At 43.7% G+C, this 20,755-nt stretch overlaps 1 long non-coding RNA gene across 1 annotated transcript in view; it reads left to right on the top strand.

Moving 5' to 3' along the window:
• Positions 1-17,640, top strand: part of LOC307181409 — a 1,096,443-nt gene extending 1,078,803 nt beyond the window's left edge. The window contains exon 4 of the long non-coding RNA XR_013826707.1: positions 17,596-17,640. This is a non-coding gene — a long non-coding RNA (uncharacterized lncRNA). The remainder of the gene's footprint in view (positions 1-17,595) is intronic.
• Positions 17,641-20,755: the final 3,115 nt, after the last annotated feature.

Genomic DNA, 20,755 nt, shown 5'->3' with positions numbered 1-20,755 from the left:
TTGAGCAAGGAGTAGCTCTTGTCTATTCCATATTTGGCTTAAGGAACTTTATCTGTGCTCATTTCAATCTCTGGTTTTATGCAGCACCCCAACTCACCTTTCCCCTTAAGCAAGCATAAGTTGGTTTTCTAAATTTGAGAGCCTGTTCTGTTTTGGAATTCAGTTCCTGTGTAGCCAAGTTTACATTCCGTGTATTAGTGATATCTTATGATGTTTCTTTTTCTGTGTGACTTATTTCAGTTAGAATCATCGTACCTGAATCCACTCATTATGCTGCTACGGGCCTGATGACATAGATTTCATTGCTGAGTGATACTGCATTGTACGTAAGTACCACAAGTTCTTTATCCATTTTTCACTTTCTGTGATATTGAACTTGTACGGTAAACGAGGTTCTTGTAAACAGAGGCGTCCCAAACTTTGGGGTGGCTGTGTCTTTTTGATTTTAATTTCCCTAAGCTATAGGACCATAAGTGGAAGTGCTCTAGGCTCTGTTGCTTTGTTTTCTAGATGTTTCAGGAAACACAATACACTTCTCCCGAGTGTCTGTTGGCAATTTACATCCCGCCCATCAGCATAACAAGGCTCCCAGTTCTCCATGGCCTGTCCTGCCTTTCTGGATTTTACACTTTTTTCAGATGGCCCTTTTGACCGGGGGGAAGTGAGACTTCATTGTAGTGCAGATTTCCTCTGCAAGTTTGCTTGGTTGGCCAAAAAGGGCGTATGCGTTTTTTCCTGAATATATTCAGGAAAAAACGCATACGCCCTTTTTGGCCAAGTGCATCATTGTGGACGTTCTGCCTCTTTTCCTATGCTTTCAATGCAATTCCAGTCTACCTCCTGAAATCGGTTTCCTGCAATTCTGCCCCGCTTTCAAGTCCTCTTGGCAGCCTTACTTCAGTATATTTTTGGACGATAGCTGTCATTTATAACTCTGCAGGTTTGTGAATTACAGTGCCCCTGAGCTCCTTTCTTCAACTCGCTTTCTTGTGACCTGGCCACAACACCGCAGGATGGCTTCAGGCCCTAATCTGGTTCCGGCACGGCACGCTGAGCTTTTGGTTAATTCCTCTTCCTGGTGGGAAACGAGAGTTAAATTTGCCGTCCAGACACCTCCAGCTAGCCTCTCATTGGTACTCGCTATTCCTGTTCATCTTCCACAGAAATTGCAAACTGGGCCAAACAGGAGGTTAAAGGCGCTGACTCTCCAAGTGGGGAGAGTGTTAGTAAAGCGTCTGGAATGTTGCACCCGAGTACCAGGGTACGAAAACTGAGACATATTTGAACACGTCTCCCGATCACATGGTTGATCATACTCTAGGTTCCACATGCATGTTTTAGCTGAAGGAATAATACTTTAAACCTGCGTAGTTGAAACCCGTGGAATGGGTACCATGCAATATGACTTCAAAGGGTCTTCATTTGTACACCAAACCTCGCCAATCCTATCACTGCTGCGTTTATGCCCCTGTACACATGCTTGATTCTCTTTCGGAGACATAGCAATCCATAAGTTTTAAGATACTTACTAGTCAGGTACATTCTTAGGCGTTTAATATGCGGTGTTGAGTCCATTTCGTTGAGCAAGGAGTAGCTCTTGTCTATTCCATATTTGGCTTAAGGAACTTTATCTGTGCTCATTTCAATCTCTGGTTTTATGCAGCACCCCAACTCACCTTTCCCCTTAAGCCAGCATAAGTTGGTTTTCTAAATTTGAGACCCTGTTCTGTTCTGTAATTCAGTTCCTGTGTAGCCAAGTTTACATTCCGTGTATTACTGATATCTTATGATGTTTCTTTTTCTGTGTGACTTATTTCAGTTAGAATCATCGTACCTGAATCCACTCATTATGCTGCTACGGGCCTGATGACATAGATTTCATTGCTGAGTGATACTGCATTGTACGTAAGTACCACAAGTTCTTTATCCATTTTTCACTTTCTGTGATATTGAACTTGTACGGTAAACGGGGTTCTTGTAAACAGAGGCATCCCAAACTTTGGGGTGGCTGTGTCTTTTTGATTTTAATTTCCCTAAGCTATAGGACCATAAGTGGAAGTGCCCTAGGCTCTGTTGCTTTGTTTTTTAGATGTTTCAGGAAACACCATACACTTCTCCAGAGTGTCTGTTGGCAATTTACATCCCGCCCATCAGCATAACAAGGCTCCCAGTTCTCCATGGCCTGTCCTGCCTTTCTGGATTTTACACTTTTTTCAGATGGCCCTTTTGACCGGGGGGAAGTGAGACTTCATTGTAGTGCAGATTTCCTCTGCAAGCTTGCTTGGTTGGCCAAAAAGGGCGTATGCGTTTTTTCCTGAATATATTCAGGAAAAAACGCATACGCCCTTTTTGGCCAAGTGCATCATTGTGGACGTTCTGCCTCTTTTCCTGTGCTTTCAATGCAATTCCAGTCTACCTGCTGAAATCGGTTTCCTGCAATTCTGCCCCGCTTTCAAGTCCTCTTGGCAGCCTTACTTCAGTATATTTTTGGACGATAGCTGTCATTTATAACTCTGCAGGTTTGTGAATTACAGTGCCCCTCAGCTCCTTTCTTCAACTCCCTTTCTTTTGAGCTGGCAGCAACACCGCAGGATGGCTTCAGGCCATAATCTGGTTCCGGCAGGGCACGCTGAGCCTTTGGTTATTTCCTCTTCCTGGTGGGAAATGAGAGTTAAATTTGCCCGTCCAGACACCTCCAGCTAGTCTCTCATTGGTTCTCCCTATTCCTGTTCATCTTCCGCAGAAATTGCAAACTGGGCCAAACAGGAGGTTAAAGGCACTGACTCTCCAAGTCAGGAGAGTGTTAGTAAAACATCTGGAATTTTGCACCCGAGTACCAGGGGAAGAATACTCTAGACATATTTGAACACGTCTCCCGTTATCACGGTTGATCATACTCTGGGTTCCACATGCATGTTTTAGCTGAAGGAAGAATACCTTAAACCTGGAGAGTTGAGACCCGTGCAATGGGTACCATGCAATATGTCTTCAAAGGGTCTTCATTTGCTCACCGAACCTCTCCAATCCTATCACTGCTGCATCTATGCCCCCGTACACACGCTTGATTCTCTTTTGGAGACATAGCAATCCATAGGTTTTAAGATACTTACTAGTCAGGTACATTCTTAGGCGTTTAATATGGGGTGTAGAGTCCATTTCGTTGAGCAAGGAGTAGCTCTTGTCTATTCCATATTTGGCTTAAGGAACTTTATCTGTGCTCATTTCAATCTCTGCTTTTATGCAGCACCCCAACTCACCTTTCCCCTTAAGCAAGCATAAGTTGGTTTTCTAAATTTGAGACCCTGTTCTGTTTTGGAATTCAGTTCCTGTGTAGCCAAGTTTACATTCCGTGTATTAGTGATACCTTATGATGTTTCTTTTTCTGTGTGACTTATTTCAGTTAGAATCATCGTACCTGAATCCACTCATTATGCTGCTACGGGCCTGATGACATAGATTTCATTGCTGAGTGATACTGCATTGTACGTAAGTACCACAAGTTCTTTATCCATTTTTCACTTTCTGTGATATTGAACTTGTACGGTAAACGAGGTTCTTGTAAACAGAGGCGTCCCAAACTTTGGGGTGGCTGTGTCTTTTTGATTTTAATTTCCCTAAGCTATAGGACCATAAGTGGAAGTGCCCTAGGCTCTGTTGCTTTGTGTTTTAGATGTTTCAGGAAACACCATACACTTCTCCCGAGTGTCTGTTGGCAATTTACATCCCGCCCATCAGCATAACAAGGCTCCCAGTTCTCCATGGCCTGTCCTGCCTTTCTGGATTTTACACTTTTTTCAGATGGCCCTTTTGACCGGGGGGAAGTGAGACTTCATTGTAGTGCAGATTTCCTCTGCAAGTTTGCTTGGTTGGCCAAAAAGGGCGTATGCGTTTTTTCCTGAATATATTCAGGAAAAAACGCATACGCCCTTTTTGGCCAAGTGCATCATTGTGGACGTTCTGCCTCTTTTCCTATGCTTTCAATGCAATTCCAGTCTACCTCCTGAAATCGGTTTCCTGCAATTCTGCCCCGCTTTCAAGTCCTCTTGGCAGCCTTACTTCAGTATATTTTTGGACGATAGCTGTCATTTATAACTCTGCAGGTTTGTGAATTACAGTGCCCCTGAGCTCCTTTCTTCAACTCGCTTTCTTGTGAGCTGGCCGCAACACCGCAGGATGGCTTCAGGCCCTCATCTGGTTCCGTCATGGCACGCTGAACCTTTGGTTATTTCCTCTTCCTGGTGGGAAATGAGAGTTAAATTTGCCCGTCCAGACACCTCCAGCTAGTCTCTCATTGGTTCTCCCTATTCCTGTTCATCTTCCGCAGAAATTGCAAACTGGGCCAAACAGGAGGTTAAAGGCGCTGACTTTCCAAGTGGGGAGAGTGTTAGTAAAGCGTCTGGAATGTTGCACCCGAGTACCAGGGGAGGAAAACTGAGACATATTTGAACACGTCTCCCGTTCACACGGTTGATCATATGCTGGGTTCCACATGCATGTTTTAGCTGAAGGAAGAATACCTTAAACCTGGAGAGTTTAGACCTGCGGAATGGGTACCATGCAATATGACTTCAAAGGGTCTTCATTTGCTCACCGAACCTCTCCAATCCTATCACTGCTGCGTTTATGCCCCTGTACACATGCTTGATTCTCTTTTGGAGACATAGCAATCCATAGGTTTTAAGATACTTACTAGTCAGGTACATTCTTAGGCGTTTAATATGTGGTGTTGAGTCCATTTCGTTGAGCTAGGAGTAGCTCTTGTCTATTCCATATTTGGCTTAAGGAACTTTATCTGTGCTCATTTCAATCTCTGGTTTTATGCAGCACCCCAACTCACCTTTCCCCTTAAGCAAGCATAAGTTGGTTTTCTAAATTTGAGACCCTGTTCTGTTTTGGAATTCAGTTCCTGTGTAGCCAAGTTTATATTCCGTGTATTAGTGATATCTTATGATGTTTCTTTTTCTGTGTTACTTATTTCAGTTAGAATCATCATACCTGAATCCACTCATTATGCTACTACTGGCCTGATGACATAGATTTCATTGCTGAGTGATACTGCATTGTACGTAAGTACCACAAGTTCTTTATCCATTTTTCACTTTCTGTGATATTGAACTTGTACGGTAAACGAGGTTCTTGTAAACAGAGGCGTCCCAAACTTTGGGGTGGCTGTGTCTTTTTGATTTTAATTTCCCTAAGCTATAGGACCATAAGTGGAAGTGCCCTAGGCTCTGTTGCTTTGTCTTTTAGATGTTTCAGGAAACACCATACACTTCTCCCCAGTGTCTGTTGGCAATTTACATCCCGCCCATCAGCATAACAAGGCTCCCAGTTCTCCATGGCCTGTCCTGCATTTCTGGATTTTACACTTTTTTCAGATGGCCCTTTTGACCGGGGGGAAGTGAGACTTCATTGTAGTGCAGATTTCCTTTGCAAGTTTGCTTGCTTGGCCAAAAAGGGCGTATGCGTTTTTTCCTGAATATATTCAGGAAAAAACGCATACGCCCTTTTTGGCCAAGTGCATCATTGTGGACGTTCTGCCTCTTTTCCTATGCTTTCAATGCAATTCCAGTCTACCTCCTGAAATCGGTTTCCTGCAATTCTGCCCCGCTTTCAAGTCCTCTTGGCAGCCTTACTTCAGTCTATTTTTGGACGATAGCTGTCGTTTATAACTCTGCAGGTTTGTGAATTACAGTGCCCCTGAGCTCCTTTCTTCAACTCCCTTTCTTGTGACCTGGGCGCAACACCGCAGGATGGCTTCAGGCCCTTATCTGGTTCCGGCACGGCACGCTGAGCCTTTGGTTATTTCCTCTTCCTGGTGGGAAATGAGAGTTAAAATTGCCCGTCCAGACACCTCCAGCTAGTCTCTCATTGGTTCTCGCTATTCCTGTTCATCTTCCGCAGAAATTGCAAACTGGGCCAAACAGGAGGTTCAAGGGACAGACTCTCCAAGTCGGGAGAGTGTTAGTAAAGCGTCTGGAATGTTGCACCCGAGTACCAGGGTACGAAAACTGAGACATATTTGAACACGTCTCCCGATCACATGGTTGACAAACTCAAGGTTCCACATGCATGTTTTAGCTGAAGGAAGAATACCTTAAACCTGGGTAGTTGAAACCCGTGGAATGGGTACCATGCAATATGACTTCAAAGGGTCTTCATTTGCTCACCGAACCTCTCCCATCCTATCACTGCTGCGTTTATGCCCCTGTACACATGCTTGATTCTCTTTCGGAGACATAGCAATCCATAGGTTTTAAGATACTTACTAGTCAGGTACATTCTTAGGCGTTTAATATGGGGTGTTGAGTCCATTTCGTTGAGCAAGGAGTAGCTCTTGTCTATTCCATATTTGGCTTAAGGAACTTTATCTGTGCTCATTTCAATCTCTGGTTTTATGCAGCACCCCAACTCACCTTTCGCCTTAAGCAAGCATAAGTTGGTTTTCTAAATTTGAGACCCTGTTCTGTTTTGGAATTCAGTTCCTGTGTAGCCAAGTTTACATTCCGTGTATTAGTGATATCTTATGATGTTTCTTTTCCTGTGTGACTTATTTCAGTTAGAATCATCATACCTGAATCCACTCATTGTGCTGCTAAGGGCCTGATGACATAGATTTCATTGCTGAGTGATATTGCTTTGTAAGTAAATACCACAACTTCTTTATCCATTTTTCACTTTCTGTGATGTTGAACTTGTAATGTAAACGAGGTTCTTGTAAACAGAGGCGTCCCAAACTTTGGGGTGGCTGTGTCGTTTTGATTTTAATTTCCCTAAGGTATAGGACCATAAGTGGAAGTGCCCTAGGCTCTGTTGCTTTGTTTTTTAGATGTTTCTGGAAACACCATACACTTCTCCAGAGTGTCTGTTGGCAATATACATCCCGCCCATCAGCATAACAAGTCTCCCAGTTCTCCATGGCCTGTCCTGCCTTTCTGGATTTTACACTTTTTTCAGATGGCCCTTTTGACCGGGGGGAAGTGAGACTTCATTGTAGTGCAGATTTCCTTTGCAAGCTTCCTTGGTTGGCCAAAAGGGGCGTATGCGTTTTTTCCTGAATATATTCAGGAAAAAAGGCATACGCCCTTTTTGGCTAAGTGCATCATTGTGGACGTTCTGCCTCTTTTCCTATGCTTTCAATGCAATTCCAGTCTACCTCCTGAAATCGGTTTCCTGCAATTCTGCCCCGCTTTCAAGTCCTCTTGGCAGCCTTACTTCAGTATATTTTTGGACGATAGCTGTCATTTATAACTCTGCAGGTTTGTGAATTACAGTGCCCCTGAGCTCCTTTCTTCAACTCGCTTTCTTGTGACCTGGCCACAACACCGCAGGATGCCTTCAGGCCCTAATCTGGTTCCGGCACGGCACGCTGAGCCTTTGGTTAATTCCTCTTCCTGGTGGGAAATGAGAGTTAAATTTGCCATCCAGACACCTCCAGCTAGTCTCTCATTGGTTCTCGCTATTCCTGTTCATCTTCCGCAGAAATTGCAAACTGGGCCAAACAGGAGGTTCAAGGGACTGACTCGCCAAGTCGGGAGAGTGTTAGTAAAGCGTCTGGAATGTTGCACCCGAGTACCATGGTACGAAAACTGAGACATATTTGAACACGTCTCCCGATCACATGGTTGATCATACTCTAGGTTCCACATGCATGTTTTAGCTGAAGGAAGAATACTTTAAACCTGGGTAGTTGAAACCCGTGGAATGGGTACCATGCAATATGACTTCAAAGGGTCTTCATTTGTACACCAAACCTCGCCAATCCTATCACTGCTGCGTTTATGCCCCTGTAAACATGCTTGATTCTCTTTCGGAATCATAGCAATCCATAGGTTTTAAGATACTTACTAGTCAGGTACATTCTTAGGCGTTTAATATGGGGTGTTGAGTCCATTTCGTTGAGCAAGGAGTAGCTCTTGTCTATTCCATATTTGGCTTAAGGAACTTTATCTGTGCTCATTTCAATCTCTGGTTTTATGCAGCACCCCAACTCACCTTTACCCTTAAGCAAGCATAAGTTGGTTTTCTAAATTTGAGACCCTGTTCTGTTTTGGAATTCAGTTCCTGTATAGCCAAGTTTACATTCCGTGTATTAGTGATATCTTATGATGTTTCTTTTTCTGTGTGACTTATTTCAGTTAGAATCATCATACCTGAATCCACTCATTGTGCTACTAAGGGCCAGATGACATAGATTTCATTGCTGAGTGATACTGCATTGTACGTAAGTACCACAAGTTCTTTATCCATTTTTCACTTTCTGTGATATTGAACTTGTACGGTAAACGAGGTTCTTGTAAACAGAGCCATTCCAAACTTTGGGGTGGCTGTGTCTTTTTGATTTTAATTTCTCTAAGCTATAGGACCATAAGTGGAAGTGCCCTAGGCTCTGTTGCTTTGTTTTTTAGATGTTTCAGGAAACACCATACACTTCTCCCGAGTGTCTGTTGGCAATTTACATCCCGCCCATCAGCATAACAAGGCTCCCAGTTCTCCATGGGCTGTCCTGCCTTTCTGGATTTTACACTTTTTTCAGATGGCCCTTTTGACCGGGGGGAAGTGAGACTTCATTGTAGTGCAGATTTCCTTTGCAAGCTTGCTTGGTTGGCCAAAAAGGGCGTATGCGTTTTTTCCTGAGGAAAAAACGCATACGCCCTTTGTGGCCAGGTGCATCATTGTGGACGTTCTGCCTCTTTTCCTATGCTTTCAATGCAATTCCTGTCTACCTCCTGAAATCGGTTTCCTGCAATTCTGCCCCGCTTTCAAGTCCTCTTGGCAGCCTGACTTCAGTATATTTTTGGACGATAGCTGTCATTTATAACTCTGCAGGTTTGTGAATTACAGTGCCCCTGAGCTCCTTTCTTCAACTCGTTTTTTTGTGAGCTGGCCGCAACACCGCAGGATGGCTTCAGGCCCTAATCTGGTTCGGTACGGCACGCTGAGCCTTCGGTTAATTCCTCTTCCTGGTGGGAAATGAGAGTTAAATTTGCCCGTCCAGACTCCTCCAGCTAGTCTCTCATTGGTTCTCCCTATTCCTGTTCATCTTCCGCAGAAATTGCAAACTGGGCCAAACAGGACGTTAAAGGCGCTGACTCTCCAATTGGGGAGAGTGTTAGTAAAGCGTCTGGAATGTTGCACCCGAGTAACAGGGTAGGAAAACTGAGACATATTTGAACACGTCTCCCGTTCACACGGTTGATCATATTCTGGGTTCCACAAACATCTTTTAGCTGAAGGAAGAATACCTTAAACCTGGAGAGTTGAGACCCGTGTAATGGGTACCATGCAATATGACTTCAAAGGGTCTTCATTTGCTCACCGAACCTCTCCAATCCTATCACTGCTGCGTTTATGCCCCTGTACACACGCTTGATTCTCTTTTGGAGACGTAGCAATCCCTAGGTTTTAAGATACTTACTAGTCAGGTACATTCTTAGGCGTTTAATATGTGGTGTTGAGTCCATTTCGTTGAGCAAGGAGTAGCTCTTGTCTATTCCATATTTGGCTTAAGGAACTTTATCTGTGCTCATTTCAATCTCTGGTTTTATGCAGCACCCCAACTCACCTTTCCCCTTAAGCAAGCATAAGTTGGTTTTCTAAATTTGAGACCCTGTTCTGTTTTGGAATTCAGTTCCTGTGTAGCCAAGTTTACATTCCGTGTATTACTGATATCTTATGATGTTTCTTTTTCTGTGTGACTTATTTCAGTTAGAATCATCGTACCTGAATCCACTCATTATGCTGCTACGGGCCTGATGACATAGATTTCATTGCTGAGTGATACTGCATTGTACGTAAGTACCACAAGTTCTTTATCCATTTTTCACTTTCTGTGATATTGAACTTGTACGGTAAACGAGGTTCTTGTAAACAGAGGTGTCCGAAACTTTGTGGTGGCTGTGTCTTTATGATTTTAATTTCTCTAAGCTATAGAACCATAAGTGGAAGTGCCCTAGGCTCTGTTGCTTTGTTTTTTAGATGTTTCTGGAAACACCATACACTTCTCCCGAGTGTCTGTTGGCAATATACATCCCGCCCATCAGCATAACAAGGCTCCCAGTTCTCCATGGCCTGTCCTGCCTTTCTGGATTTTACACTTTTTTCAGATGGCCCTTTTGACCGGGGGGAAGTGAGACTTCATTGTAGTGCAGATTTCCTTTGCAAGCTTCCTTGGTTAGCCAAAAGGTGCGTATGCGTTTTTTCCTGAATATATTCAGGAAAAAAGGCATACGCCCTTTTTGGCTAAGTGCATCATTGTGGACGTTCTGCCTCTTTTCCTATGCTTTCAATGCAATTCCAGTCTACCTCCTGAAATCGGTTTCCTGCAATTCTGCCCCGCTTTCAAGTCCTCTTGGCAGCCTTACTTCAGTATATTTTTGGACGATAGCTGTCATTTATAACTCTGCAGGTTTGTGAATTACAGTGCCCCTGAGCTCCTTTCTTCAACTCGCTTTCTTGTGACCTGGCCACAACACCGCAGGATGCCTTCAGGCCCTAATCTGGTTCCGGCACGGCACGCTGAGCCTTTGGTTAATTCCTCTTCCTGGTGGGAAATGAGAGTTAAATTTGCCATCCAGACACCTCCAGCTAGTCTCTCATTGGTTCTCGCTATTCCTGTTCATCTTCCGCAGAAATTGCAAACTGGGCCAAACAGGAGGTTCAAGGGACTGACTCGCCAAGTCGGGAGAGTGTTAGTAAAGCGTCTGGAATGTTGCACCCGAGTACCATGGTACGAAAACTGAGACATATTTGAACACGTCTCCCGATCACATGGTTGATCATACTCTAGGTTCCACATGCATGTTTTAGCTGAAGGAAGAATACTTTAAACCTGGGTAGTTGAAACCCGTGGAATGGGTACCATGCAATATGACTTCAAAGGGTCTTCATTTGTACACCAAACCTCGCCAATCCTATCACTGCTGCGTTTATGCCCCTGTAAACATGCTTGATTCTCTTTCGGAATCATAGCAATCCATAGGTTTTAAGATACTTACTAGTCAGGTACATTCTTAGGCGTTTAATATGGGGTGTTGAGTCCATTTCGTTGAGCAAGGAGTAGCTCTTGTCTATTCCATATTTGGCTTAAGGAACTTTATCTGTGCTCATTTCAATCTCTGGTTTTATGCAGCACCCCAACTCACCTTTACCCTTAAGCAAGCATAAGTTGGTTTTCTAAATTTGAGACCCTGTTCTGTTTTGGAATTCAGTTCCTGTGTAGCCAAGTTTACATTCCGTGTATTAGTGATATCTTATGATGTTTCTTTTTCTGTGTGACTTATTTCAGTTAGAATCATCATACCTGAATCCACTCATTGTGCTACTAAGGGCCAGATGACATAGATTTCATTGCTGAGTGATACTGCATTGTACGTAAGTACCACAAGTTCTTTATCCATTTTTCACTTTCTGTGATATTGAACTTGTACGGTAAACGACGTTCTTGTAAACAGTGGCGTCCCAAACTTTGGGGTGGCTGTGTCTTTTTGATTTTAATTTCCCTAAGCTATAGGACCATAAGTGGAAGTGCCCTAGGCTCTGTTGCTTTGTTTTTTAGATGTTTCAGGAAACACCATACACTTCTCCCGAGTGTCTGTTGGCAATTTACATCCCGCCCATCAGCATAACAAGGCTCCCAGTTCTCCATGGGCTGTCCTGCCTTTCTGGATTTTACACTTTTTTCAGATGGCCCTTTTGACCGGAGGGAAGTGAGACTTCATTGTAGTGCAGATTTCCTTTGCAAGCTTGCTTGGTTGGCCAAAAAGGGCGTATGCGTTTTTTCCTGAGGAAAAAACGCATACGCCCTTTGTGGCCAGGTGCATCATTGTGGACGTTCTGCCTCTTTTCCTATGCTTTCAATGCAATTCCTGTCTACCTCCTGAAATCGGTTTCCTGCAATTCTGCCCCGCTTTCAAGTCCTCTTGGCAGCCTGACTTCAGTATATTTTTGGACGATAGCTGTCATTTATAACTCTGCAGGTTTGTGAATTACAGTGCCCCTGAGCTCCTTTCTTCAACTGGTTTTTTTGTGAGCTGGCCGCAACACCGCAGGATGGCTTCAGGCCCTAATCTGGTTCGGTACGGCACGCTGAGCCTTCGGTTAATTCCTCTTCCTGGTGGGAAATGAGAGTTAAATTTGCCCGTCCAGACACCTCCAGCTAGTCTCTCATTGGTTCTCCCTATTCCTGTTCATCTTCCGCAGAAATTGCAAACTGGGCCAAACAGGACGTTAAAGGCGCTGACTCTCCAATTGGGGAGAGTGTTAGTAAAGCGTCTGGAATGTTGCACCCGAGTAACAGGGTAGGAAAACTGAGACATATTTGAACACGTCTCCCGTTCACACGGTTGATCATATTCTGGGTTCCACAAACATCTTTTAGCTGAAGGAAGAATACCTTAAACCTGGAGAGTTGAGACCCGTGTAATGGGTACCATGCAATATGACTTCAAAGGGTCTTCATTTGCTCACCGAACCTCTCCAATCCTATCACTGCTGCGTTTATGCCCCTGTACACACGCTTGATTCTCTTTTGGAGACGTAGCAATCCCTAGGTTTTAAGATACTTACTAGTCAGGTACATTCTTAGGCGTTTAATATGTGGTGTTGAGTCCATTTCGTTGAGCAAGGAGTAGCTCTTGTCTATTCCATATTTGGCTTAAGGAACTTTATCTGTGCTCATTTCAATCTCTGGTTTTATGCAGCACCCCAACTCACCTTTCCCCTTAAGCAAGCATAAGTTGGTTTTCTAAATTTGAGACCCTGTTCTGTTTTGGAATTCAGTTCCTGTGTAGCCAAGTTTACATTCCGTGTATTACTGATATCTTATGATGTTTCTTTTTCTGTGTGACTTATTTCAGTTAGAATCATCGTACCTGAATCCACTCATTATGCTGCTACGGGCCTGATGACATAGATTTCATTGCTGAGTGATACTGCATTGTACGTAAGTACCACAAGTTCTTTATCCATTTTTCACTTTCTGTGATATTGAACTTGTACGGTAAACGAGGTTCTTGTAAACAGAGGTGTCCGAAACTTTGTGGTGGCTGTGTCTTTATGATTTTAATTTCCCTAAGCTATAGAACCATAAGTGGAAGTGCCCTAGGCTCTGTTGCTTTGTTTTTTAGATGTTTCAGGAAACACCATACACTTCTCCCGAGTGTCTGTTGGCAATTTACATGCCTCCCATCAGCATAACAAGGCTCCCAGTTCTCCATGGCCTGTCCTGCCTTTCTGGATTTTACACTTTTTTCAGATGGCCCTTTTGACCGGGGGGAAGTGAGACTTCATTGTAGTGCAGATTTCCTTTGCAAGTTTGCTTGGTTGGCCAAAAAGGGCGTATGCGTTTTTTCCTGAATATATTCAGGAAAAAAGGCATACGCCCTTTTTGGCCAAGTGCATCATTGTGGACGTTCTGCCTCTTTTCCTATGCTTTCAATGCAATTCCAGTCTACCTCCTGAAATCGGTTTCCTGCAATTCTGCCCCGCTTTCAAGTCCTCTTGGCAGCCTTACTTCAGTATATTTTTGGACGATAGCTGTCATTTATAACTCTGCAGGTTTGTGAATTACAGTGCCCCTGAGCTCCTTTCTTCAACTCGCTTTCTTGTGAGCTGGCCGCAACACCGCAGGATGGCTTCAGGCCCTAATCTGGTTCTGGCACGGCAGGCTGAGCCTTTGGTTATTTCCTCTTCCTGGTGGGAAATGAGAATTAAATTTGCCCGTCCAGACACCTCCAGCTAGTCTCTCATTGGTTCTCCCTATTCCTGTTCATCTTCCGCAGAAATTGCAAACTGGGCCAAACAGGAGGTTAAAGGCACTGACTCTCCAAGTGGGGAGAGTGTTAGTAAAGCGTCTGGAATGTTGCACCCGAGTACCAGGGGAAGAAAACTGAGACATATTTGAACACGTCTCCCGTTCACACGGTTGATCATACTCTGGGTTCCACATGCATGTTTTAGCTGAAGGAAGAATACCTTAAACCTGGAGAGTTGAGACCCGTGTAATGGGTACCATGCAATATGACTTCAAAGGGTCTTCATTTGCTCACCGAACCTCTCCAATCCTATCACTGTTGCATTTATGCCCCTGTACACATGCTTGATTCTCTTTTGGAGACATAGCAATACATAGGTTTTAAGATACTTACTAGTCAGGTACATTCTTAGGCGTTTAATATGGGGTGTTGAGTCCATTTCGTTGAGCAAGGAGTAGCTCTTGTCTATTCCATATTTGGCTTAAGGAACTTTATCTGTGCTCATTTCAATCTCTGGTTTTATGCAGCACCCCAACTCACCTTTCCCCTTAAGCAAGCATAAGTTGGTTTTCTAAATTTGAGACCCTGTTCTGTTCTGTAATTCAGTTCCTGTGTAGCCAAGTTTACATTCCGTGTATTAGTGATATCTTATGATGTTTCTTTTTCTGTGTGACTTATTTCAGTTAGAATCATCGTACCTTAATCCACTCATTATGCTGCTAAGGGCCTGATGACATAGATTTCATTGCTGAGTGATATTGCTTTGTAAGTAAATACCACAACTTCTTTATCCATTTTTCACTTTCTGCGATGTTGAACTTGTACTGTAAACGAGGTTCTAGTAAACAGAGGCGTCCCAAACATTGGGGTGGCTGTGTCTTTTTGATTTTAATTTCCCTAAGCTATAGGACCATAAGTGGAAGTGCCCTAGGCTCTGTTGCTTTGTTTTTTAGATGTTTCAGGAAATACCATACAGTTCTCCCCAGTGTCTGTTGGCAATTTACATCCCGCCCATCAGCATAACAAGGCTCCCAGTTCTCCATGGCCTGTCCTGCCTTTCTGAATTTTACACTTTTTTCCGATTGCCCTTTTGACTGGGGGGAAGTGAGACTTCATTGTAGTGCAGATTTCCTTTGCAAGCTTGCTTGGTTGGCCAAAAAGGGCGTATGCGTTTTTTCCTGAATATATTCAGGAAAAAACGCATACGCCCTTTTTGGCCAAGTGCATCATTGTGGACGTTCTGCCTCTTTTCCTATGCTTTCAATGCAATTGCAGTCTACCTCCTGAAATCTGTTTCCTACAATTCTGCCCCGCTTTCAAGTCCTCTTGGCAGCCTTACTTCAGTATATTTTTGGACGATAGCTGTCATTTATAACTCTGCAGGTTTGTGAATTACAGTGCCCCTGAGCTTTTTTCTTCAACTCGCTTTATTTTGAGCTGGCCGCAACACCGCAGGATGACTTCAGGCCGTAATCTGGTTCCGGCACGGCACGCTGAGCATTTGGTTATTTCCTCTTCCTGGTGGGAAATGAGAGTTAAATTTGCCCGTCCAGACACCTCCAGCTAGTCTCTCATTGGTTCTCCCTATTCCTGTTCATCTTCCGCAGAAATTGCAAACTGGGCCAAACAGGAGGTTAAAGGGACTGATTCTCCAAGTGGGGAGAGTGTTAGTAAAGCGTCTGGAATGTTGCACCCGAGTACCAGGGTACGAAAACTGAGACATATTTGAAGACGTCTACCGATCACATGGTTGATCATACTCTGGGTTCCACATGTATGTTTTAGCTGAAGGAAGAATACCTTAAACCTTGGTAGTTGAAACCCTTGGAATGGGTACCATGCAATATGACTTCAAAGGGTCGTCATTTGCTCACCGAACCTCTCCAATCCTATCACTGCTGCGTTTATGCCCCTGTACACATGCTTGATTCTCTTTCGGAGACATAGCAATCCATAGATTTAAGATACTTACTAGTAAGGTACATTCTTAGGCGTTTAATATGCGGTGTTGAGTCCATTTCGTTGAGCAAGGAGTAGCTCTTGTCTATTCCATATTTGGCTTAAGGAACTTTATCTGTGCTCATTTCAATCTCTGGTTTTATGCAGCACCCCAACTCACCTTTACCCTTAAGCAAGCATAAGTTGGTTTTCTAAATTTGAGACCCTGTTCTGTTCTGTAATTCAGTTCCTGTGTAGCCAAGTTTACATTCCGTGTATTACTGATATCTTATGATGTTTCTTTTTCTGTGTGACTTATTTCAGTTAGAATCATCATACCTGAATCCACTCATTGTGCTGCTAAGGGCCTGATGACATAGATTTCATTGCTGAGTGATATTGCTTTGTAAGTAAATACCACAACTTCTTTATCCATTTTTCACTTTCTGCGATGTTGAACTTGTACTGTAAATGAGGTTCTTGTAAACAGAGGCGTCCCAAACTTTGGGGTGGCTGTGTCTTTTTGATTTTAATTTCCCTAAGCTATAGGACCATAAGTGGAAGTGCCCTAGGCTCTGTTGCTTTGTTTTTTAGATGTTTCAGGAAACACCATACACTTCTCCCGAGTGTCTGTTGGCAATTTACATCCCGCCCATCAGCATAACAAGGCTCCCAGTTCTCCATGGCCTGTCCTGCCTTTCTGGATTTTACACTTTTTTCAGATGGCCCTTTTGACCGGGGGGAAGTGAGACTTCATTGTAGTGCAGATTTCCTTTGCAAGCTTGCATGTTTGGCCAAAAAGTGCGTATGCATTTTTTCCTGAATATATTCAGGAAAAAATGCATACGCACTTTTTGGCCAAGTGCATCATTGTAGACGCTCTGCCTCTTTTCCTATGCTTTCAATGCAATTGCAGTCTACCTCCTGAAATCGGTTTCCTGCAATTCTGCCCCGCTTTCAAGTCCTCTTGGCAGCCTTACTTCAGTATATTTTTGGACGATAGCTGTCATATATAACTCTGCATGTTTGTGAATTACAGTGCCCCTGAGCTCCTTTCTTCAACTCGCTTTCTTGTGAGCTAGCCGCAACACCCCAGGATGGCTTCAGGCCCTAATCTGGTTCCGGCACGGCACGGTGAGCCTTTGGTTATTTCCTCTTCCTGGTGGGAAATGAGAGTTAAATTTGACCATCCAGACACCTCCAGCTAGTCTCTCATTGGTTCTCCCTATTCCTGTTCATCTTCCACAGAAATTGCAAAGTGGGCCAAACAGGAGTTTAAAGGCGCTGACTCTCCAATTGGGGAGAGTGTTAGTAAAGCGTCTGGAATGTTGCACCCAAGTACCAGGGGAGGAAAACTGAGACATATTTGAACACGTCTCACATTCACACGGTTGATCATACTCTGGGATCCACATGCATGTTTTAGCTGAAGGAAGAATACCTTAAACCTGGAGAGTTGAACCCGTGGAATGGGTACCATGCAATATGACTTCAAAGGGTCTTCATTTCCTCACCGAACCTCTCCAATCCTATCACTGCTGCGTTTATGCCCCTGTACACACGCTTGATTCTCTTTTGGAGACGTAGCAATCCATAGGTTTTAAGATACTTACTAGTCAGGTACATTCTTAGGCGTTTAATATGGGGTGTTGAGTCCATTTCGTTGAGCAAGGAGTAGCTGTTGTCTATTCCATATTTGGCTTACGGAACTTTATCTGTGCTCATTTCAATCTCTGGTTTTATGCAGCACCCCAACTCACCTTTCCTCTTCAGCAAGCATAAGTTGGTTTTCTAAATTTGAGACCCTGTTCTGTTTTCGAATTCAGTTCCTGTGTAGCCAATTTTACATTCCGTGTATTAGTGATATCTTGTGATGTTTCTTTTTCTGTGTGACTTATTTCAGTTAGAATCATCGTACCTGAATCCACTCATTATGCTGCTACGGGCGTGATGACATAGATTTCATTGCTGAGTGATACTGCATTGTACGTAAGTACCACAAGTTCTTTATCCATTTTTCACTTTCTGTGATATTGAACATGTACTGTAAACGAGGTTCTTGTAAACAGAGGCGTCCCAAACTTTGGGGTGGCTGTGTCTTTTTGATTTTAATTTCCCTAAGCTATAGGACCATAAGTGGAAGTGCCCTAGGCTCTGTTGCTTTGTATTTTAGATGTTTCAGGAAACACCATACACTTCTCCCGAGTGTCTGTTGGCAATTTACATCCCGCCCATCAGCATAACAAGGCTCCCAGTTCTCCATGGCCTGTCCTGCCTTTCTGGATTTTACACTTTTTTCAGTTGGCCCTTTTGACCGGGGGGAAGTGAGACTTCATTGTAGTGCAGATTTCCTTTGCAAGCTTGCTTGGTTGGCCAAAACGGGCGTATGCGTTTTTTCCTCAATATATTCAGGAAGAAACGCATACGCCCTTTTTGGCCAAGTGCATCATTGTGGACGTTCTGCCTCTTTTCCTATGCTTTCAATGCAATTCCAGTCTACCTCCTGAAATCGGTTTCCTGCAATTCTGCCCCGCTTTCAAGTCCTCTTGGCAGCCTTACTTCAGTATATTTTTGGACGATAGCTGTCATTTATAACTCTGCAGGTTTGTGAATTACAGTGCCCCTGAGCTCCTTTCTTCAACTCACTTTCTTGTGAGCTGGCCGCAACACTGCAGGATGGCTTCAGGCCCTAATCTGGTACCGGCACGGCACGCTGAGCCTTTGGTTATTTCCTCTTCCTGGTGGGAAATGAGAGTTAAATTTGCCCGTCCAGACACCTCCAGCTAGTCTCTCATTGGTTCTCGCTATTCCTGTTCATCTTCCGCAGAAATTGCAAACTGGGCCAAAGAGGAGGTTAAAGGGACTGACTCTCCAAGTCGGGAGAGTGTTAGTAAAGCATCTGGAATGTTGCACCCGAGTACCAGGGTACGAACACTGAGACATATTTGAACACGTCTCCCGATCACATGGTTGATCATACTCTAGGTTCCACATGCATGTTTTAGATGAAGGAAGAATACCTTAAACCTGGGTAGTTGAAACCTGTGGAATGGGTACCATGCAATGTGACTTCAAAGGGTCTTCATTTGCTCACCGAACCTCTCCAATCCTATCACTGCTGTGTTTATGCCCCTGTACACATGCTTGTTTCTCTTTCGGAGACATAGCAATCCATAGGTTTTAAGATACTTACTAGTCAGGTACATTCTTAGGCATTTAATATGCGGTGTTGAGTCCATTTCATTGAGCAAGGAGTAGCTCTTGTCTATTCCATATTTGGCTTAAGGAACTTTATCTGTGCTCATTTCAATCTCTGGTTTTATGCAGCACCCCAACTCACCTTTCCCCTTAAGCAAGCATAAGTTGGTTTTCTAAATTTGAGACCCTGTTCTGTTTTGGAATTCAGTTCCTGTGTAGCCAAGTTTACATTCCGTGTATTAGTGATATCTTATGATGTTTCTTTTTCTGTGTGACTTATTTCAGTTAGAATCATCGTACCTGAATCCACTCATTATGCTGCAACGGGCCTGATGAGATAGATTTCATTGCTGAGTGATACTGCATTGTACGTAAGTACCACAAGTTCTTTATCCATTTTTCACTTTCTGTGATATTGAACTTGTACGGTAAATGAGGTTCTTGTAAACAGAGGCGTCCCAAACTTTGGGGTGGCTGTGTCTTTTTGATTTTAATTTCCCTTATCTATAGGACCATAAGTGGAAGTGCCTTAGGCTCTGTTGCTTTGTTTTTTAGATGTTTCAGGAAACACCATACACTTCTCCCGAGTGTCTGTTGGCAATTTACATCCCGCCCATCAGCATAACAAGGCTCCCAGTTCTCAATGGCCTGTCTTGCCTTTCTGGATTTTACACTTTTTTCAGATGGCCCTTTTGACCGGGGGGAAGTGAGACTTCATTGTAGTGCAGATTTCCTTTGCAAGCTTGCTTGGTTGGCCAAAAATGGCGTATGCGTTTTTTCCTCAATATATTCAGGAAAAAACGCATACGCCCTTTTTGGCCAAGTGCATCATTGTGGACGTTCTGCCTCTTTTCCTATGCTTTCACTGCAATTCCAGTCTACCTCCTGAAATCGGTTTCCTGCAATTCTGCCCCGCTTTCAAGTCCTCTTGGCAGCCTTACTTCAGTATATTTTTCGACGATAGCTGTCATTTATAACTCTGCAGGTTTGTGAATTACAGTGCCCCTGATCTCCTTTCTTCAACTCGCTTTCTTTTGAGCTGGCCGCAACACCGGAGCATGGCTTCAGGCCCTAATCTGGTTCCGGCACGGCACGCTGAGCCTTTGGTTATTTCCTCTTCCTGGTGGGAAATGAGAGTTAAATTTGCCCGTCCAGACACCTCCAGCTAGTCTCTCATTGGTTCTCGCTATTCCTGTTCATCTTCCGCAGAAATTGCAAACTGGGCCAAACAGGAGGTTAAAGGCGCTGACTCTCCAAGTGGGGAGAGTGTTAGTAAAGCGTCTGGAATGTTGCACCCGAGTACCAGGGGAGGAAAACTGAGACATATTTGAACACGTCTCCCGTTCACACGGTTGATCATACTCTGGGTTCCACATGCATGTTTTAGCTGAAGGAAGAATACCTTAAATCTGGGTAGTTGAAACCCGTGGAATGGGTACCATGCAATATGACTTCAAAGGGTCTTCATTTGCTCACCGAACCTCTCTAATCCTATCACTGCTGCGTTTATGCCCCTGTACACAGGCTTGATTCTCTTTCGGAGACATAGCAATCCATAGGTTTTAATATACTTACTAGTCAGGTACATTCTTAGGCATTTAATATGCGGTGTTGAGTCCATTTCATTGAGCAAGGAGTAGCTCTTGTCTATTCCATATTTGGCTTAAGGAACTTTATCTGTGCTCATTTCAATCTCTGGTTTTATGCAGCACCCCAACTCACCTTTCCCCTTAAGCAAGCATAAGTTGGTTTTCTAAATTTGAGACCCTGTTCTGTTCTGTAATTCAGTTCCTGTGTAGCCAAGTTTACATTCCGTGTATTAGTGATATCTTATGATGTTTCTTTTTCTGTGTGACTTATTTCAG

Source organism: Stenella coeruleoalba, assembly GCF_951394435.1.
Source record: "Stenella coeruleoalba genome assembly, contig: scaffold_83, whole genome shotgun sequence".
In the NCBI taxonomy this organism is placed as follows: Eukaryota; Metazoa; Chordata; class Mammalia; order Artiodactyla; family Delphinidae; genus Stenella; species Stenella coeruleoalba.
The sequence above is the reverse complement of the archived record's forward strand: the minus strand, read 5'-3'. Positions and strand labels throughout refer to the sequence as shown.